The sequence below is a fragment of the Dromiciops gliroides genome, chromosome 2, assembly GCF_019393635.1.
Source record: "Dromiciops gliroides isolate mDroGli1 chromosome 2, mDroGli1.pri, whole genome shotgun sequence".
Lineage (NCBI taxonomy): Eukaryota > Metazoa > Chordata > Mammalia > Microbiotheria > Microbiotheriidae > Dromiciops > Dromiciops gliroides.
The window spans coordinates 645540879-645564075 of record NC_057862.1 but is presented as its reverse complement, the minus strand read 5'-3'; the positions used below and the strand labels follow the sequence as shown (position 1 = coordinate 645564075).

The following is a 23197-nucleotide window of genomic DNA, read 5'->3' as shown; positions in this document are numbered from 1 at the left end:
TGCTTCAAACCTCTGACAGTCTGTGATTAGAAATCAGACAGATAGATGATCACTGCCAGCACAAACAGCAGCCTCTTGATCAGGCAGAGGGTAGCAGGTGGTGGCAAAGAAGAAGAGGAGGAGGACAAAGATAAGGAGGAGAAGGAAGAGGAGATGGAATGGGAGGAAGAAGAGAAGGAATGGGAGAAAAGGGAGGAGAAGGAAGAAGAGGAGAAAGACAAGAAGGAGGAAGATGAAGATGAGGAAGAAGAGGAAAAGGAATGGGAGGAAGAGGAGGAGGAGGAGGAGAAAGAGAAGAAAGAAGAGGAAGAGGAAGAAAACAAGAAGCAGGAAGAAGAAGAAGAGGAAAGAGAGGAGGAAGAAGAGAAGGAAGAGGAAAACAAGGAGGAGGAGGACAAGAAGGAGGAAGAAGATAAGGAGGAAGAAGAGGAGAAGGAATGGGAGAAAAAGGAGAAATAAGGAAGAAGAGGAGGAGAAAGACAAGAAGGAGGAGAATGAAGATGAGGAGGAGGAAGGAGAGGAAAGGAATGGGAGGAAGAAGAAGAGGAGGAAGAGGAAGAGAGAGAAGAGGAGGATGAAAAGGAAGAAGAGGTGTGAAGGAGAAAGAGGGAGTGGGCTAAGGAAGCCACAGCCGGTGCTACCAGGTCCTGCCATCCAAAGGTATATGAACCACCCACATTATTGTTTATATTTTTTCCAACTATGCCCCCCCTTCATTTTTCCATTGTGTTCACTACCATTTGGCCCCCAGCAACCTGCAGCTGTCAACCTATCTCTCTCTTTTTTTTGTGAGGCAACTGGGGCTAAGTGACTTGCCCAGGGTCACACAGCTAGTAAGTGTCAAGTGTCTGAGGCTGGATTTGAACTCAGGTCCTCCTGACTCCAGGGCCAGTGCTCTATCCACTGCACCACCTAGCTGCCCCCAACCTATCTCTTTTGAACCTCAGAGAATATAGCAGACAGACCCATACTATTTCAGAGTTGAAATGAAGCCCCTGAAAGGACCTTCTCCTAAATCCAAACATGCACGAAATCCCCGCCTACAACATCCTAAAGAAATGGTCATCCAGCATCTCTGCCCAAAGATTTCCCATAAAGAGGCAGCCTATCCTCTCTTTCCTCCTGCCTTCCCAGCTGAGGGCATGTCTCTAGCCCAGGGACCATATCCAGTTCTCTACCGTGGACAGCACTTTACAGAGATCAGGTAATAGCGCCAGCTACCCCTTCATTATTATTGATCAGCAGTAGCGCCTCTCTCTAGGGCGTCATCATTCAGGATTTCGAGAAAGCAGGATGGGGAGGATAAAGAATGTCATTTCCACCAGCGTGCTATAGAGCACAGAAGAAAATGATTAATGTTGTGAGCCCCAGTATAACCTCAGTTCCTATTTGTCCACAGTAATTGCTCTGCTCTCCAAATATCCCCAAGACACACAGAATGGCCCAGAGCTAGTAACTCCACCAATGAGCTAATCCACCTGGATACAGCAAGGCTCCCATTTACAGCAGAGGCCCACAAGGCAGTGGGGAGGGAAAGGATCTTGTCAGGCTAACACCCAGGATTCTCTACTCCTCCTTCTAATCTCTGTGTCCCAGGGGCATCAAACAGGTATTTAATAATAATAATAATCAAATGATTCGCTGTTGTCCAGTCCTGACTGACCCCATTTGGGGTTTTCTTGGCAAAGCTACTGGAGTGGTTTGCCATTTCCTTCTCCAGCTTATTTGACAGATGAGGAAACTGAGGCAAAGAGGGTGAAGTGACTTGTCCAGGGTCACAAAGCTAGTAAGTGTCTGAGGCCAGATTTGAACTCAAGAAGATGAGTCTTCCTGACTCCAGGCTCCATGCTCTATCCACTGCACCCCCTAGCTCCCTACTAAGGGATATTGTACCACTTACACTGTGATAAGATATAGAAGTATAAGGCAAGATCTTTTCCCTCAAGATAGCAACTTGCCATCTAGTTGGAGAAACAGTCTAATAGCCCAGCTAGCTCTTAACGCTACAACCCATCCTCAGAATCCTTCCCACCCTGGTGATGCCTTCACCCTGTGTCCTCTGTTTGATTGGTGGGTCCCTGGCTCAGACATGATCTTCCTCCCTTACCTCCACTTTTCATTCTCTAAGACTTTTCTACTTCCTCCCCACCCCCGATCCTTGCTCTAGCTCATAGCCTCCCCTCCCCCTCTTCCAGCTCCCTTCTATAGGTCATCTTTCTTCATTAGAAGGTAAGCTTCTTGGGGGCAGCAATGTGGCACAGTGGATAAAGAACTGGCCTTGAATTCAGGAGGACCTGAGTTCAAATCCCATCTCAGAATTCAGGAGGACCTGAGTTCAGATCCGGCCTCAGACATTTGATACTTACTAGCTGTGTGACCCTGGGCAAGTCACTTAAACCTTATTGCCCTGAAAAAAAGAAAGAAAGGAAGAAAGAAAAAGAATATAAGCTTCTTGAGTGTAAAGACTATTCGTTTTTTCTTTGTATTTTTATCCCTAGCACTAAATATGGCTCACAAGGAGACAGGGAAGTGGGTGAGCTCCAGGCCTGAGGCAGCCACAGGACACGTCTTCTCTCCTTTCTATTCTGCTTTTGAGTTTATAGAGTACTTTCGTCATAAAACCCCAAGAGATGGGTGATGCTCCGTTATTGTCACCATTTTAGAGATGAGAAAACTGAGGCTCAGAAAAGTGTTTGCCCCAAGGTCAGCCAGCTACAAAGAGTCAGGTCCTCTGACTCCAAGTTTAGTGCTCTTTCCACTAACCCATGCTGCTTCTCTCCATTTTGTGGTGGAGGAAACTGAGCTCTAGGGAGATCACACGGTGAGAGCTGTAACGGGCCTCATCGAGTCGAATTCTATTTTATAGACAAAGAAAGTAAAGAACAGAGAGGTTTGGTGATTTGCTGAATGTCAGAAAGGTTGTAAACAGCAGAGGCAGCAAACGCAGGGACCTCTGACGCCAAATTCATATCATGGTCCCATGGCCATTTTACAGATGAAGAAACTGAGGCCCAGGGAAGCTACATGATGTTCCCAAAGTCATATATACAGTGGCTGAACTATATAATTAAAAACTAGGCTCCCTGACTCCAGATCCAGGCTTCTGTCTGGGATATCAAAGCCCACAGCTTAGCTTGAGGATTAATGGGCTATTAAGAAAGACTATTTCCATCACTCAGGGGGAGAGAAGTCCACTTAGCCTGGGGCAGCCTGGGGCAGCCTGGGGCAGCCTGGGGCAGCCTGGGGCAGCCTGGGGCAGCCTGGGGTTTAAGCCTGAGAAAGCAAAATTGCCTCATGAAAGACCAGGCTTAGCCATGGATAGCAGCAGGGGGCTGATTTTGTGTGCGTGCGTGTGTGTGTGTGTGTGTGTGTGTGCACGCGCATGTGCAGGTGTGCAATGGCTTCCCAAATGAGGCAATAGCAGAAGAAGCAATGCTTTGTTTGCCGTGTTCATTCTGTCAGCTTTTACTCAACCGCATTTTTCAGGTCAGAGAAGAGTATACCAAGCCAGAGCTGGACTTAACTGTGGTCTGAGGAGCTGCCAGGCAAAGGCTCCTCAGAATATGGCCCACTGCCTCTAAACCCACCACCAGGGGATTATTCTTTAGTTATGATACAGGCTTTTCCGATTAGAAGAGCCGGTTATTAAAAGGTAAAAACTCCCAGCCTTCACAGCTAAAGTCCTCTTTCCTGGTAGTGGAGAAAGCCGTGGGCCTACAGGCAGGAGACACATATCCAGACATACACGTTTAATAGTGAGCTTGGTCCTGGGGGCACAGTGGAAAGGACACTTGGCAGGAGAGGTCCCAGTTCTATCAGTAACTTACTAAGGAACTTCCCTTCTCTAATTCCCAGTCTCTGCATTGTTGCTGTTTTGTTGTTGTTGTTTGTCCTTTCTTCTCAAAGAGGACCATGACATTGGGAGGTGATGTCGTGACTTGCACTGAATTGGATTTAAGTGAGGGAGGGCTGTGCAAGGTAACCAACCTCACTCTCTCCTCCAGAACCACCTGGGTCCATGGCAAGATATACATCAGGACAACTGCAGGGTGACTAGAGATGGCCCCAGATGTTTAAGGCAAGTGGGGTTAAGTGACTTGCCCAGGGTCACATAGCCAGTGTCTGAGGTGAGATTTGAACTCAGGTCCTCTTGACTCCAGGGCCAGTGCTTTATCCACTGTGCCACCTAGCTGTCCAGTCTCTGCATATGTAAAATGGAAATAATAGCTAGCATTTATTTCCATGGCACTTGAAAGTTTTACACAGTTGCTTAATGTGTGTTATCTCATTTGATCCTCACAACAATCCTGTGAAGTTGATATTACTGTGCAGTGAAGTATTATTGTCCCCATTTCATAGATGAAGAAACAGAGTTCAAGTGAGTAGTCCTGGGTCATACTCCTACTGAATGTCAAGATTTGAATTTAGGTCTTCCTGGCCCAGAGGACCTGGAGTCAGGAAGACCTGAGTTCAAATCTGGCCTCAGACACTTACTAGCTGTGTGACCCTGTACAAGTCACTTAATATGGGGGCAGCTAGGTGGCGCAGTGGATAAAGCACCGGCCCTGGATTCAGGAAGACCTGAGTTCAAATCTGTCCTCAGACACTTGACACTTACTAGCTGTGTGACCCTGAGCAAGTCACTTAACCCTCATTGCCCCACCAAAAAAAGACTTCCAAAAGTCACTTAATATACCGGAGAAGGAAATGGCAAACCACTCCAGTATCTTTGTCAAGAAAACCCCACATACAGTATGGTCCACAGAGCAGGGCACTGAACAACTTCCTGATTTCATGGTGAACAACTGTCTACTGAGTTGCCTGGTTGGATAGATGGAGGGAGGGGGAGAGCCAGAGCCAGAGCCAGAGACACAGAGAGAGAGAGAGAGAGAGAGACACACACACACACACACACACACACACAGAGAATATCATACTGTAATTCATAAAGTTGTGTTTTTGGAACAGTTGTGTGATTTCAATTGTGCAGGGCATGCCCAGTAAGGAAATGTTCTCTATTAACTCAACTCTCCCTTAATCCAGTCTTAGAAAATAGCCTGAGCCAATGCGTGGATCTGCTTTGTATGATTTTGCTATTTGTTGCCCGGAGGAGGTTGGGATAATTACTTGGAGGGGAGGGTAAGAACTTGGGAGGGTGAGAGATACCAATTATAGGGCTACCAAAGAGAAAAGAAAGAAAAGAGAGTCATTGTAGCATTTTAAAAAGATATACAGAGGAGAATAGATGAAGGTTCAGAAGAAGCACAGACAAGCAATTCAGCTTAAAAAAATAAAATTTACAAAGTATTTTCCTGACAATAACCCTGAGAAGTCAATAATGCAACGTGATTATGTCCATTGTACAAATGAGAAAACAGGTTATCATAAAGATACACAAAAAAGAATTAAAAGCATTGAAATGTTGCCTGGGGCACTGAGAGGTTAAGGGACCTACCCAGGGTCATACAACTTGTCTTTGTCAGAGGAAAGGCTTGAACCCAGATTGTCCTGACTCCAGCTCTCTATCCATTGCTAGTGTTGCAGCTCCCATAAAGCAGGGTGGGGACCAAATGAGACAATTGAGTTAAGGCTACTTGCAAACTTTATAGTACCATACATGTGATAGCTACTATTGCCAGGAAACCCATATATATATATATATGTATATATGTATATATATATATGTGTGTGTGTATATATATGTATACACACATATACACATATACACATATATGTGTGTTTGTATGTATGTATATTTTTTTCTTTTTTCTTTTTTTCTGGGCAATGAGGGTTAAGTGACTTGCCCAGGGTCACATAGCTAGTAAGTGTCAAGTGTCTGAAGCTGGATTTGAACTCAGGTCCTCCTGAATCCAGGGCCAGTGCTCTATCCACTGTTCCATCTAGCTGCCCCCAACCCCTATATATTTGTAATAGTAGCAAGAGTAGTTGACAGCCATCTACCTGAATAAAAGACCCTGCTAGGAAATGGGACACAAGAGGCAGCTTGGATGATGAAGGGCACACAGGATGAGGAAGAAGCCTGGAGATTTAGGTTATAATTAATAATAACAGCAATAATAACAACTAGCATTTATATAGTATTTTAAGGTTTACAAAATGTTTTATAAATGTTAACTCATCCTCACAATATGCCTGGAAAGTATTGCTATCATAACTCATTTTACAGATAAGAAAAAAAAAATCTCACAGATCAAAGGTAAGTGACTTGCACAGGGTCACCCAGCTAGTAAGTGTTTGAGGCCAGATTTGAACTCAGGTCTTTCTGATTCTAGGCCCTGTGCTCTATCCACTGTACCACCCAGCTATCTAGATACAGGACTTGGGGTAATTCATTTCCCTTTTCCAGGTCTCAGGTCCTTCCTCATTTCTTAGTGGTAAAGAACTGGAAAAAAAATTGGATGAGCATTGATTGAGTGTTGTAGAAGATTTACAACTCAAGTGAGCTCTGAATATCTAAGAGAGACCCCAGGTAGGGAAGAGAGAGAAGCGGGGAATAAGACCTGAGAGAGAAAATAAACACACCAGTAGAGAAATGAGATGGTTCTCCAAGGATAGAATTTGCCTAACTCGTAGTTTTTAAAAATAGCTAGCATTTCTGTAGTGATTTAAGGTTTGCAAAAAGCTTCACAAATATTATTTCATTTGAACTGGGAGGTAAGTGCAATTATCATCCTCCTATCAGGAAAGTGAGATTTGGAGAGATGAAGAGATCTATGACACGCCATGGTTAGGGAGCTGGAAGGATACTTAGATGTCATCTTGCCCAACCCTCTTATTTTACACATAGGGAAACCGAGGCACAGAAAGATTAAACGACTTGTCTAAGGCTACACTGATAATAAAGCAGAGGAGAGCCTTGAGGTACCTTCAGGTGCTGGGGTTCTAGTGTTACAACCTTGCTTTTGTCTAGCCCTATCTGGATTAAGACAAAAAGAGAGAGAGAACCAGCTTAAGTTTATATAGTAACAGATTTCGCTTTGATTTAAGGGAACTTACCCCCTTGAAATAGTTATTAAATTCCATTCAATTCAATAAACAATACTTGCCCTAAAGGAATTTAATTCTTTTGGGGAAGATAATGGATGTGCCTAGAATAAAATGTCTCTTATACCTTGAATACCTCTGTGGTCTTTACAAATATAATTGACTTTGGAATTATGCTTTTTAAAAAAGTGGCTACAATGTTTAACCCCCTCTACCCCTGTTAGGCCTATATATCAAAGAGGTAAAAGTTAGAAAAGGTTTCCACAAACTATAATATTTATAGTAGCACTGTGTGTGTGTGTGTGTGATAGTAAAGAGCTAAAAACCAAGCAAATGAGGCAGGTGAAGCAGCTAGGGGGCCCAATGGATAGAGCACTGAAGTCAGGAAGATGATAGTTTGAATCTTGCCTTAGATTCTTGTTCAATATAAGGCAAATCACTTCACACTTCAGCCTTAGCATCTTCTTCTGTAAAATTGGGGTAATAATAGAGCATCAAATAACATGTGTAAAGTGTTTTATCAAACTTAGAATGTACACATATATATTTGCTATATATAAATGTATGGTATATTTGCTATCTATAGAAGGGAGCTATTATTGTCATTATTAGATGCCCACTGATGAATAGATAAACCAAATATGGCATGTGAACATAATTAATGATGACTGTACCATATGAAATGATGAATCTGAAGAAATTGGAAAAGCATGGAAAAACAAGCATGAACTGATACAGAGTTGAGTAATCAGAACTAGAAAAACAATGTATCTATTGACTGTAACAATGTAAACAGAAAGAACAAAACCAAAAAGAAATCGGATACTATGTAATTATAACAATGCAGCTTGAATCAGGAGAAGTCAAGTCAATAGACATTTATTAAACACCTACTATGTGCTAGGATATATGCTAAATTCTAGGGATAGAAAGAAAGGCAAAAACAAAACAAAACTGAATTGAAAAAAATGCACACCTATGAGTGTGGACTACTTACTGCATATATCATCAGACATAATTGATATGTCATTTGGTTTTGCTAAACTATTTTTTCTGTTCTTTTTAATTATTTATAACAAAGATTGGTTACTGGGTAATAACAAAGGGAGGGATATATTCAAGAATAAAAGTGATATAGAAAAAATGCTATCAATAAAAACATTTTAAAAATAAAATCATAATTGACTGAGTTGCTTGAAGCAGGATCTTGCCTAGCAGCAGGGGGCTGGATTAAATGACTTCTCTGAGTCACTTCCAGGCCCCATGACTCTCAGAGCAGGTGTCTCCTGAACATGCATCTGAGCCTAGGGCTGCCTCTCAAAAGCTCTTGTCATTCAAGGAATTTTTCCCAAGCAAGAGGCGGAAAAGCTGTTTGTAGGATGAGTCAGAGGCACCCCGTGTTACCCAGTCTGACAAGTGGCCTGGTTTGATAGAAGGGTAAGAGAGAAGCAGGCACTGATCCTAATCACAGGAGACAGCCTGTATCTCCTGACCCCGTCAGCAAGGGCAAGACCACACAGGGGGAAGGAAAGGAGACAGCAGAGGTGTGGGAAGGCAGGCCCTGGTCTAGAGGCTGCTCAGCAGCTTGCAGCCTCCTCCCCATGAGGAAAGGTGTCAGCAGAGAAAGCTCAAAACAGGCCACCCGTTATGAGCTGCCTTGCCTCCTCCCAGGAGGCCTAGCAGCCTCCCCCAAGCATGGGACTGAAACAGGGTGAGAGACAATGGGAGAAAAAATGTCTCCGTCCATGTGCCCTCTTACCAACCCATCCCTCTCCAAACCCTTATCGCTCAGACCTGAACTGGCTGATTTCCCAGGAATCCCTCCCCAAAGTCAGCCCCTCCTATTTTATTTCTTCTCCTGTTGTGAGTTCAGAGCCAGAACAGATGGCCGAGGCTCCCACAAAGAGGTCTTTTTCATCATGCAGCCCACAAGGCAGGAAGCCACAATAACACCCTGGGTGCAAGCAAGTCTGTCTTCCCAAGAGCTGAATACACCACTCCATCCATGGGGTCTTTATAGCATGGCTACAGGATGGGGGGTGGGTTGGGCCAAGGCTGGCCTCTTGTTGCAGTAGGGGGGAAGGCAGTCTAGCACTCACTAGACAGGGATTCTAGAAAACTAAGTCCGTTCATCTGTAAAATGACAATGGCATTACCCATACCTATTGACAGTTAACAAGGTTCAAATGTGATGACCAATCAATCAACATGTATTTATGAAGTATCCACCATATTCCAGGTGCTAGGTATGAGAGATGATGTATACAGAACAAACCTTTTTAAAATTAGTTTGTCAGGTGTTTTTGGTGAGGCAATTGGAGTTAAGTGACTTGCTCAGGGTCACACAGCTACTAAGTGTCAAGTTTCTGAGGCCAGATTTGAACGCAGGTCCCTCTGAACCTAGGGCTGGTGCTCTATCCACTGAGCCACCTAGCTGACCCTAATTAATTTTTTAAATTATAATTTTCCCCTTCCCTGCTCCCTCACACTAGAGAAAAACTAAACCAAGCCCCAAACACTTGTAACCATGAGAATAATCAAGCAAAACAATCCCACACTGGCCATGACCAAAGACGTGTGTCTTGAGTCCAACACCTCTCTGTCAGTGGGTGGGGAGCCTGTTGGTCCTCCAAAATCATGGTGGATCATTGTAGTCTTTTAATCCTTTGTAAAAGGCTCATATATGTCAGCTGTTATAAGGGATAAGGACTGGACTTGTGATTTATTGATATAGAGAGCATTCAGATAAGGAAGAGGACAGCTAGGTGGCGCCGGAGTCAAGAAGACTCATCTTCCTGAGTTCAAATCTGGCCTCGGACACGTACTGGCTGTGTGACCCTGGGCAAGTCACTTCCCCCTGTTTGCCTCAGTTTCCTCATATGTAAAATGAGCCGGAGAAGGAAATGGTAAGCCACTGCAATATCTTTGACAAGAAAACCGAAAATGGGTCACAGAGTGTTGTACACAACTGAAAACAACTGAACAACAACAGATGAGGAAATTCACTCTACCAAGGCAGGTCAGCACTTTCCCTACAACTTCCAGTCTTAGAAAGTTTCCCAGAAGAGTGACTTGCCCAGGGTCATATAGCACAGGTAGGATTCGAACCCAGATCTTCTCAACTCAGAAGCCAGTGGTCTATCCAACTAGACTACAATGCCTCTTATCTATTATTTTAATGATGCCCAATGAAAAAACAAGTCTAGACCTAAGGCCTATCTCTATCCTTTTAAAGTTATGAGAAAAGCATGGAGGGAGGCAGGGAATGCCACACACTCAACCAAGGTATCTCAGGGGATGAGCTTCCTCAAACAAGAAAGAGACAACTCAATAACAGAGCTCCAACAGTTCTGGCCAAGGTCTGAATTTGTTGCAACCTCCCCTCCTCCCAAAAGTCTTCTCAAGTCCATCTCTCCCAGAGAGAAACCTTAGACAGATTACCATAAGTCCAATCTAGACTTCTTCAGCTGCCCAGGCCAGGTTAGAGCAAGACCAAGCAAGAAGGCAGACCGCAGTTTCAAGACTCAGCACGCTACAGATCAATAATATACAGTGAGAATAAGCTACCCAAAGAAGGACATTGGGTCTGCAGTGAGTAAAAGGTAAAGTTGCTTCTAAAAATAGAGTTATGGCCTCTTGGAAATACTGGAGGGAAATGAGCAGAGGCCCTCCCTCCTTGGGAGCACTCAGCCATTCATAGGATCTCTTTGGGCCTTTCATGTCTCAGGATCATGATCCCTCTTCCTGAGTGGGCCTTATACTGCGGTAGCATGTACTTATTTGGGGAGAGAGTAAAGGCAGAGAGGTGGCACAAGGGAGAGCACACTGGGCTGGGAACCATGAAGACTCATTTTCCTGAATTCAAATCTGGTCTCAGACATTTACTAGCTGTGTGACCCTGGACAAGTCACTTAAGCCAGTTTACCTCAGTTTCCTCATCTGTCAAATAAGCTGGAGAAGGAAATGGCAAACCACTCCTGTATCTTTACCAAGAAAACCCCAAATGGGGTTATGGAGAGTCAGACAGGACTGAAACAACTGAAAAACAACAAACCTAGGCTTGAGTTTTAACTGCCATTTAATGTGTGACCTCAGCAAGTTATCTCTGAATCTTAGTTTCCCCATTTCTAAAATGAAGGAGTTGAACTGGATGATCTCAGGTCTAAATCTATGATCCTAAATCTCCTAAGTCCCACCCCACTCCAAATACCAATAATACTCTCATTTATAAGTCTGTCATTAGTAATAATAATAATAATAATAATAATAATAATAATAAATAGTAGTATATATACAGTGCTTTATAGTTTAAATGCAAAGCCCTTTACAAATACTATCCTGAACAACTCATGAGTTAGTTGTCCTTATTATACCCATTTTACAGGTGAGGAAACTGAGGCAGGCAGTGGGAAGTTAAGTGACTTGACTAGGGTCATACAACTAGTCAATGTTCCAAGCCAGTTTTGAATCCAGGTCTTCCTGACTCAGAGTCTAGGTCTTCTAAGCATAGTACTACCTGACTATATCTGTGCCTACAAAACAAGATCTCTTTCAGTTCTAAATCTCATGATTCCCTTCTCTAGGAAAAATGGCATTCATATTATGCCAGTTATTAACTAAATTACTCTGGGATGAATATGAAAAAGCAGTCCAAGGCAGAGGCTAGCAACTGTTAATATGTGTCCTAAAGATGGCATGAAGTTCAATTAAAATTTTTTTCCACGAATAAAAATCTATTTTCTCTCCCTCCCACCCCTACGCCAAATGAGAAAGGAAAGGCAAAAACAAGACCTTTGTGACAAATTGGTAAAGATGAGCAGAAAAAGATTCCCACATTGCCCTTATCCAAAAAACTACTCAGTTTGTACTCTGAATTGCAAGGGCACTTTTCAATGGCACACACAGTGGTCAATCAGTCCATCAATGAGTATCCATTAAGCACCTACTATGTGCTGTCATGGCACTGTGCTAGGCACTGGGGATAGAAGTACAAAGAAAACCCATGGGATGGTCACCACTACCCTCTCTGGGCAGGATGGGATTGATGACTGCCTGGATCTTAAGTTTACCCAGGAGATGGTTCCCTAATACAATAAAGTGAGCCCTGATAGAAAGGAATGTCCCACTCCTCACTATTTCTCAGACTCAAACACACTTTTTTTTGGGGGGGGGGGTGAGGCAATTGGGGTTAAGTGACTTGCCCAGGGTCACACAGCTAGTAAGTGTTAAGTGTCTGAGGCCAGATTTGAACTCAGGTCCTCCTGAATCCAGGGTCAGTGCTCTATCCACTGCGCCACCCAGCTGCCCCTCTCAAACACACTTTTGCCAAACACTAGGTAGGGTGAGATCTTTTAAGAAGCTCCCTACAGCCAAGACCACAGATCTGTACCCTCCCACCCCCCACCCCCACTAATCAATCAACCAGCATTTATTAGGCTCCTAATGAGTGATAGGCATAAATCTCCCAATTTTGTCCTGGTCACTAGTTCCCTGCTGAGTTACTCTTATGTCATCCAAGCTGTTTTCTGCCTTCTGGGAGGCATTCTTTTTGGCTACTGAGCAGGCTTTAACTAGCTAGGGTGGAGTCCATCTCAACAGTGTATTTGCAGCTTACACAATTCTCTTTGTTTCTACCATCGCCCTGCTTGGCTGTGAGCCTACAAATGGAAGCAGAACATTCATTCTGATTCGATTCTGTCCCTATTAATGAACTTCAGTCCTAAATACCATTTGTCCTTTGTCTTGGAGAACAGTTCATGAACTATATTTCCCTTTCCTTGGGAGAGAGAGGTGGGGGCTTAGGGGTATGGAATGCTGAATCATCAGACACAGTTGTAATGTCAATTTTTCTTCCCTTATTTTTCTTTCTCCTAAGGGAAGGTTGGGGAGCAGAATATTATTGGGAAATAACTGTGGTGTAAAATAAAAAAGGCAGCAAAGGGGGAAAAAAGGAAAAAAAAGAAATTTATGTGATAATTCTGTTGTCTATTAGAAAGGAATAGCAAGTTGTGCATAGTAGATTTGCAGTTTTATGTACAATCTTCTTGTTTATTGTACTATTATAGAAATGCTTGTTTTAGTCCATAACTTAAAAATAAAATTTAATTTTAAAAAATTAGGCAAAAATACAGTGGTCCAAAGTACAAAATAACATGGAGTAAAGAGTTCTGGTCATGGAGTTAGATGGACTGAGTTCAAATTCAGGCTCTACTACACTTACTGGCTGTGAGAGTCTGAGCAAGGCATTAAACCCTTCTAAACCTCAATTTCCCCATTTGTAAAAAGGAGATGATAATTATACTACCCTACCTCACATCACTGCCATGAGTGGTACTTTACTATTTTGTGGCCCCCAATTCATCAATACATTTAGAGATATATGGGACCACAGAAGTCACCTAGGCCAACCCCTCATTTTTTTTATAGATGAGGAAACTTGAGATCTAGGGCAGCCAGGTGGTGTGGTAGGTAAAGTGCCCAACTTAAGAGTCAGGAAGACTCATCTTTCTGAGTTCAAATCTGTCCTCAGACACTTACTAGCTGTGTGAGCCTGTGCGAGTCACTTCGCTCTATTTGCCTCAGTTTTCTCATCTGTAAAAGGAGCTAGAGAAGGAAGTGGCAGACCACACCGAGTATCTTTGCCAAGAAAACTCCAAATGGGATCCCAAAGAGTCAGACATGACTGAAAATGACCAAACAACAACAGAGACCCAGCATGGTTAAGGGACTTTTCTAAGGTGACATAAGAAATAAAGATTTTAACTAATGCCCTCTGGCTTTGCAACCAACATGATTTCCATTGCTCCACTCCATGGGACTTGAGGCTCATGGGATTGCAGCACAATTTTTCCCTTTGTCTTTCTAATAAGGATCATTGACTCAATGATTTAGAGATAAACATATTGGGGGGAAAGGTGGGATATGCACCTTAAAAGATGTCTAGTCCAGAGGTGGCAATGATACTAAAGCCCACAACATTCCTGGGTGTTACCTAAACCAGGTTAAAATGTAACTGGGAAATATTGAACAAAATAAATAAAAATACAATAAAACACTTATAGTGTTAATATGTGGTTTTCTAAATCAATTAAAAATTCTAGGTCAATATGTTGCAAACAAGGATCCTTCTATACAGTCCAGTGGTCCCCATTTCAACTTAAATTTGACCCCATTGCTCTCATAGAATCCCTTCATTTAGTAGATGAGGAAACCAAGGCACAGGGAGGTTAAGTGTCCAAGGTCACACTGATAATAAGTAGCACAGCTAGGATTTGAATATATATCCCATGGTTTCAATCAGATCTTTTCTTCTGCCATTATTCCTGACTTACTGCTTTGACCTGAAGGACTTATTATGAAACCATCCTTGTTTTCATTATTTTATTTTTTAAAATGTTTAAATTTCATTCATTAGTTTCATTTATATTATCATTATTATAATTATAGAATATTTATTGTAATTACTTATTATAATATCACATTATAAAATACTAGGTATTTATTATTCTTAAACCAACTATGGACAAAAGGAAAGCCCCCAGATTCTTTAGGTAACCTCTTTCCTTGTTTTGCAGTCCCATCAGCTACATCAATCATCCACCACCACAACAGAGAGACACATGGGGTTATAAGCCAGGCCACAAAGGCTCAGTCATACTTCAAAGGAGGGAAGGAGGGAAGGAGGGAAGTCTTCTAAAAGTAGAGTTAATTATATCCCTAGCCAGAATAGTTCCTATATTCAAGGAGCTTTTATGCTAACAAGGGAGACAACAAGTAAATAAATCAGCAAAAATAAGATAAACAAAGAGCAGACCAAAGGTAGACTTTGATAGTTGGCCTTAGTAGGTGCTTAATAAATGTTTATGGATTTGTTGTTAATGGATATACTGTTAGGAGAATGAGGCACTATGGGTCCCAAAGACAGAAGAGGAAACAAATGTGCGGGGAGGAGGGGTCCTGAGAGATGTACCCTATTAGGAAGGGAGAAACAAGTGAACCAAATAATGACTAAGTAAACTAGCACTTTGTTGTTGTTCAATTGTTTTCAGTGGTGTCCAACTCTTCATGCACCCATTTGGTATTTTCTTGGCAAAGATACAGAGGTGGTTTGTCATTTCTTTCTCTAACTCATTTGACAGATGAGGAAACTGAGGCAAACAGGGTTAAGTGATTTCCCCACACAGCTAGTAAGTGTATGAGGTTAGATTTTAATTCGGGTCCTCCTGACTCCAGGGTCAGTGCTCTATCCACTGTGATACATAGCTGCCCCAAGAAGGTGGATACCTTGAGCATATTATTAACAAGGGAAAAATAATTTCTTCAAAAAGTATTCATATTGGCACTAGCCCCTAATAGGAAAAAAGCTGGAAATAAACTAAGTGCTCAATAATTAGAAAATCAAATTATAACATAAATGTAATGGAATAATTTATTGCTTAATAAAACATCAAAAATGAAGAGTTTTTAAAAAAAATATGGTAAGAGCAATGAAGTGATGACATGGTAAACTAATTAGATAAGAGATGTGTCGTACAAAATGAGTAGGCATGGATGACTTGGGATCTGCATCTTTAGAAAAAATACCCACACTAACAGCATGTAAACCACTTGAATTTGTGTCTATAGCTTCAGCACCCAGGACAGTGCTTGGTACGTAACAGCTGCTTAATAAATGCTTATTGATTGATGAAATCACAGATCCATCAAAATAGTCTTAAAATATAGACATCTGACAATGGCTTGTGCTCTGAAAGTTCATTTGTAAGACCCACAAACACATTTCCATGTAGAAATGACCTCATATATGGTTGGATTTCTAGGCCATCCTCCCCCAAAAGGTGACTGAACTATATTGATGAATGCACCTGAATTCTAATGAACCCAAAAGTAAGATGATACATAGAGTATTTGATCTCCTTTCTCAGAGTCAAGGAATGATCCTATGAAAAAATTGACCGATAGCCATTTATTATGTTCTCACTATACCCCAGAAATTGTGCTAAATGTTAGGGGTCCTAAGAAAGAAACAAAAGGGTTCCTACCCTCAAGAAACACATATTCTAATGGGAAGTCTACATGCAAACAACTACGTACACACAGAATATACATATATAGAGACATTATATATTACACACATATGTATATGTATGTATACACACACTGAATATATATATACACATATACACACACAATGTATGCATGTACATACAAATGTATATACACACAATATATAGAATGTATGTGTGGGTATACACATGCAATGCATATATGTATATAGCAGTGTATGTGTATATATACACATACAGTATATATGTATATATACACATTATGTATGCACATACAATGTATGTGTGTATATACAATGTGTATATAGCAGTGTATGTATATATACTTATATGTATGTGTATACACAATATATATGTGTATATAATGCATATATAAATGTGTATATATGTATATTCACACGCTATGTATACACACAATGTATATGTGTATGCACACAATGTGTATGTGTATACATACAATGTGTATGTGTGTATATAAATGTGTATGTGTGTATATAAATGTGTGTGTGTATATATACACACTATGTATACATATGGTGTATGTGTGTATATAAATGTGTGTGTGTATATATACACACTATGTATACATATGGTGTATGTGTGTATACACACAATGTATATATGTATATATCAAGGTATATGTGTGCGTATGTATATCATATATATGTATATGTGTATATACACACACACACACACATGCTGCAAATACAAGGCAATCTCAGAAGGAAGGCTCTAGCAATGGCAGAGGTCTAGAAAGGCATCCTGCAGAAAGCAGGATTTGAGCTGAATCTTGAAGGAAGACAGGAGTCAGAGGAGACACTGTCATGGGGACAGCCAGTGAAAAGATGTGGAGTTGGGAGACAAAAGTGTCTCCAAGTTGTGAAGTTCTTTAAATGAAAAAAAAGGGTTTTCTATTTGATCCTTTTGGGATTGGGGGGGACAATGAGGGTTAAGTGACTTGCCCAGGTCACACAGCTAATAAGTGTCAAGTGTCTGAGGCCGGATTTGAACTCAGGTCCTCCTAAATCCAGGACCAGTGCTTTATCCACTGCACCACCTAACTGCCCCCTTTCTATTTGATCCTTAAGGCAAAAGGGGTGATACTGACATTTGTTGTGGGGGATGAGCAGAGGTGACAGGGCCAGACCTACTTTTTAGGAAGAATATTTTGGCAGTTGAGTGATGTTATGCTGGAGTATGGAAAGACTTGTGGCAAGCAGACCAACTGTCAGGCTTTGCAGGAGTCTGGGTATGAGGTGATGAGGGTGGCACCACTAGGGTGGTAACTCTATCAGTGTAGAAAATGGAACCTATGCAAGAGATGTCATGAAGATAAGAATGGCAAAATCTGGCGATTGATTGTATATGTGGGATGAGAAAAAGTGAGCCATCAAGGGTGACTTGAGAGGATGGTGATGTTGGGATCAGGAGAGACTTTGGGGGAAAAGATAATGAGTTCTGTTTTGGACAATGTGAGTTTGAGACGTCTGAGAGATATCCAGTTTGAGATGTCCAAGAAGCAATTGATGGTGTAAGCCTGGAGTCGAGAAGAGAGATTAGGGCTGGATAAGTAGAACTGAAGAGAGATGAGAATTGAATCCATGGGAGTTGATGAGATTTTGAAATTCGTGAAATGCCTTTGCTTCCCTCTCACCTCCCCTTCTGCACTCTGCCCTGTGCCTTGGTGCCCCTTCCCCTAAACTCCAGGGTCCCCAGGGTTCAGTGTCCTTGAACCTCAGCCAAGTGGCCATATGTGTCTGTTGACTGTCTTCAAGTTAGAGGCTACTTGGATATAAAAGGGAGAGAGGTAGATGAATGGTTAGACAGATGACAGATGGACACATAGACTTGTTTTTCTGCTGCATACTATATTCATTGTAAGATATATGAAAAAAAATATGGCCCTGTAAAAGAGCAAGTCCGCATGCTGCAGTGGGACATGAAGAGACCTCTAACAAAGTGAGTAGAAGATTTCAGAGACAAAAGAGACAAGAGCCACACAGAACAAGGGGGTATGACACTGAAGGAAGTACTCTCATTGATAAGACCACAGATCAGTGAAGAAATGGAATATCTACAAGATATGAATATATCTGGGAGGGATGTGATAGTAGATAAAGTGCGGAACCTAGAGTCAAGAAGACCTGAGTTCAAATCTGGACTCATTCACTGGCTGTATGACCCAAAACAAATTGTTTCATCACTGCCTGCCTCAGTCTCCCCATTTGCAAAATTATGATATTAGTCACACCTACCCCACAGAGTTGGTATAAGGATCAAATGAGATTAGTAAGGCACTTTGCAAACTTTAAAGAGCTATGCTATTATTATTATGGTCCATCTACTCGAATACTTAAGTGAATCTCTGATATCGTTGTTACAGATGTTTCCTTCAACAATGCAAAGATAGCTATCCATATGTACCTGCCTGTGCTATATGACTCTTGTCTTCACGTCCCATAGGTTCATCATAGGAGGGACACCCAACCTGCTAGGGACTTCTTCACTTTCTCTTGACATTCCCAGGATATCAGTCTGTCCCTGGGTCATCTCTCCTTCTCACCAGGTGACTAGTTCATCTTCTTTTTTATGCCTACATTACTTTGATATATGTCTTCTGCTCTGTTTCCCGTTCATAATTCTTTGTGATGCATTGCTTCAGTCTGCTCACCCCATCCCAGGATTCTCCACTGCCATGTGGTCATTATCCTCCTCCCTGAAACTTCTCTCTACACATCAATCAGTTAGCCCATCGATCTACAAGCACTCATCAGAAGCCTATGATACACCCAGAACTCTACTAGGTGCTGAAGATATAAAGACAACCCCCCCCCAAACAGTCCTTGCCCTCAAGGTGTTTACAGTCCAACAGGAAGATAATATATACACATATGAATATATGCATGTAGATAAAAATACACAAATATAAATCTAGTTACAAAATAAATATCAGGCAATTTGCAGAGGCAGCCCTAGGAAGTGGGGTGGTGGTGGGGCAACAGGATAGATCTCACAAAGGAGGTGTCTCCTGAACTGAACTTCAAGGAACGCTAGGGATTCTAACAGGCAAAAGCAAAGATGGGAATAGATTCTATACATAAGGGAATATGTATTGGGACGTCTTTCTGTTATTAAAGCTTAAAATCACACTATGACTTTGGGGATACTATTTGTGTTGTATACACATGTGAACATGTATGTATACATGTATGCACATATGTGTATTGATATATGTATACGTTATACTATATATACACACATACATATTTATCCAACTGAGGAAGTGTGGCAGAATGGATAGAGAGGTTGGCCTTGAAGCCAAAGAAGAGCCAGGCTTAAGTTCTCCCCTCTGCCTTATGAACCTGAGCAGATCACTTAAATTCCCATTTCTCTAGGCAATTCTCTAACACTCTAAGTAGCAGAAAGTTCTGGAGCTACCCAGGGAAAGGGAATTTTCTCACTTGGAAGTTTCCTATACCATTGAAATCAAAGGAACAGTCCTTATCTCCACAGGCCTGTATAACATATCATCAATACCCATGGGGAACCTAGTAAACATTTATAATGTGTCTATAATGTTCCCATCACCACATCCCCTCATTGCTCAGGTTTGCATTTGTGTCATTGAGTATCTTCAATATGTCATTGGCAGAAAGTGTATTCATGTTTCTGAAACATTTCAAAGGTAGGCTGAGATTTGCCTCCATGACACTCTCCAATCCACAAAGTGGCAAAGGCAAATGAGGAAAGCCAGAACATTCTGCTGTATCTGTGACATCTTTATGAAGCACCCATGTGTCTCGATGCCCAATTAAGAGCCAGCCAATGGCTTAGCTCTGAAGACCTAACTTAACCAAGTGACTAAACAGGCGTGCACGCTCTGTGGCCGGCACCATGTACAACAAGCTGGGGATACAAAGGGAGGTAAAAGGTAGTCCCTGCCCTGCAGGAGTTTATAATCTAATGGAGGAGCCAACAAGGAAACGAATATGTACAAACAAGCTATATGCAAGGAAAGTCAGAAATAATTAGGAGACAGAAGGCACTAGAATTAAGAGGGGCTGGGAAAGGCTTCCTACAGAAGTTGGGATTTTAGTTGGGACGGGCAGAGATGAGGAAGGAGAGCATTCCCAGCATTGGGAACAGCCAGAGAAAATGTCAGGAACCAAGAAATGGAGCAACTTATTTGTGGAAGAGTAAGCAGATCAGTGCTATTGGATCGAAGAGTTAAGGTGTAAAAAGACTAGGAAGTGGGAGGGAGGGGATAGTTCATGAAGGGCTTTGAATACCAAACGGAGACTTAATCCTAGAGATGTTAAGGAGCTACTGGAGTTTACTGAGTAGGGGGGGAACATGATTGGACATGTGCTTTAGGAGAATCACTTCAAGGGGCAGCTAGGTGGAGCAGTGGATAGAGCACTGGCCCTGGATTCAGGAGGACCTGAGTTCAAATTCGGCCTCAGACACTTGACACTTACTAGCTGTGTGACCCTGGGCAAGTCACTTAACCCCAACTGCCTCACAAAAAAAAAAAGAAAAGAAAAGAAAAGAAAGAGAATCACTTCAATGGCCAAATGGAGAATGGATTGGAATGGGGACACCAGCAATGACTGCAATAGTCCAGGCAAGAGGAGATGAGGGTCTGCACCAGGAGGATGGCAGTGTCAGAGAAGAGAAGGGGGAATAATCGAGAGATATTGCAAAGGTAATTTTTTTTTTTTGCAGGGCAATGAGGGTTAAGTGATTTGCCCAGGGTCACAAAGCTAGTGTCAAGGCCAGATTTGAACTCAGGTCCTCCTGAATCCAGGGCCAGTGCTTTATCCACTGTGCCACATAGCTACCCCACAAAGGTAAAATTAACAGGCCTTGGCAGCAGCATGGATATAGAGGGGGGAGAAATAGTGAGGAATCCAGGATGATTCCGTGGTTGTAAGCCTGAGGGACTGGAAGATGGTGTTAGCCTCTGTAGTTGCTGGGGGTGGTTGCTGTCATTTGTCCTACGTTCTTTTTTTTTTTTTTTTTTTTTGCTGGGCAATGGGGGTTAAGTGACTTGCCCAGGGTCACACAGCTAGTAAGTCAAGTGTCTGAGGCCGGATTTGAACTCAGGTCCTCCTGAATCAGGGCCGGTGTTTTATCTACTGCGCCACCTAGCCGCCCCTGTCCTATGTTCTTGAAGAAGAGCATGGGGGGCAGCTAGGTGATGCAGTGGATAAAGCACCGGTCCTGGATTCAGGAGGACCTGAGTTCAAATCCGGCCTCAGACACTTGACTTACTAGCTGTGTGACCCTTGGCAAGTTACTTAACCCTCATTGCCCTGTGAAGAAGGAGGAGGAGGAGGAGGAGAAGAAGAATTAGAAGAAGAATTAGAAGAAGAAGGAGAAGGAGGAGAAGGAGAAGGAGAAGGAGAAGGAGAAGACAACGACGACGACGAGGATGGTGGTGGCGGCGGCGGTGACCACCACCTCCACCATGGATTGCAACGAACTAGATTTAAGTGAGGAAGGGCCATGCAAAATCACCAATCCCACTCTCTCTTCCAAAACCATCTGGGTCCAGTGGCAAGATATACATCAGGATGACTGGAGATGGCCCCAGATTTTTTGAGCTAGTAAGTGTCTGAGGAGAGATGTTAGCCGTATTACCCTCTTCAGTAGTAGGGAAGGTGAGAGGAGAAGAGGGTTTAGGGGGAAGGATGATGCATTCTGTTTTGGACATGTTTATTTGTAACTTTAAAGAATGTGGTGAGCAGAGAATATGCCCTAGAAAATCCTGTGCATTTGTACCCTTGGCCTCACCTGCATGGTCTGAGGAATAACAATAACTAATATAAGCATGGTCCCTTTCCCTCTCTGAGTCACAATCTGCTCCTGTGGAAAAGAAGAAGGTTGGAACTGCTGATACCTCAGGTCCTTTCCAACTTGAAAAAAAAAACATCTCTGTTCTAAGTGCCCTTCTTTCTCTGAATCCTAAAGTCTGCAAACCACTTTACAACTCTAGCTCATTGGATCCTCATAACGACCCTTTGAGTTGCTGTTATGATTCTCACTTTACAGATAAGAAAACTGAGGCTGAGAGAAGTGACTTGTCCAGGGTTGCAGAGGAAGTCTGAGGCGAAATCAGACTAAGCTTCACAGGTCCCACCAGGGTGTTATGTTCCTTGAAGGCACTGCCTCTTTGTGCCCTGTGTAAAAGTGAATTAGGCTCAGGATACATGAGACCTCCTTTTTTGTTCTTAAGAAAAGAGAAGGCATTAAATTCCCATCCTCTCCTGGGGGCCTCAGGCCTCCAGAGAGGTGGGCTGAGGCGGGAACACAGATGTAATAGAGAGTGCTCCAGCATCACATTGGGTGGCACTGCTTAGGGGCCCCCACTGAGTCTAATGAATGGGATGATGAGTGTCCTCAGATGACTTCTGGGAAGCAAGTGCCTTTCCTTCTCTGGGTCACAGTCTACTCATGCGGGAAGGGAGGCAGGGTTGGAATCGATGATGCCTCAGGTCCTTTCCAACTTAAAAAAAATCTATGTTCTAAGAGTCCTTCTAGCTCAGAATCCTATGTTCTTAAATCTCCTTATTTCATTAGAAAAACTGGAGTAATGATTAGAGAATCACAGAATCTCAGAGCCAGAAACAACCTCAGAGGACACATAGTCTAAACTGGACCCAAATTCCGAAATTTCCTCAGCTGTGCACCCTCCAAATGAAAGCCATCCAAGATGGGCAATTCACTCACTTCAGGTAGCCCATTCCTTGGCTGGACAGCTCTGACTATTGGGAAGTGTTCCCTTATGTTAACTAAAGTCTGTCCCTCCACAACTTCCTAGTTTCCAATTGTTCCTAGTCCTGTTCTCTGGAGCCAACAAGGCACATAGAAATTTCCCTTTCTCACAACATCGCTTAAAATACAAACTAGCTCTCATACCCCCTCCAAGCTAAAAACCTCCAATCAAAAAAAAAAAAAACCCCAACAAAAAACAACCCTCCAATTGTCAACAATAATCACATAGCAGTTCCCAACTCAACTTGTCAAAGATCTCATTATCTTTCCCTCAATCCTCTCTCTCTTTAAAACTTCCGGATTACTGCTGAGGGCATTGCCATCTTCTAGTCATAGTTCAAACCTTATCT

At 42.4% G+C, this 23197-nt stretch overlaps 1 protein-coding gene across 1 annotated transcript in view; it reads right to left on the bottom strand.

Moving 5' to 3' along the window:
• The window catches only part of JPH3 (junctophilin 3), a 202057-nt gene that overhangs the window by 115361 nt on the left and 63499 nt on the right, over nucleotides 1-23197 (bottom strand).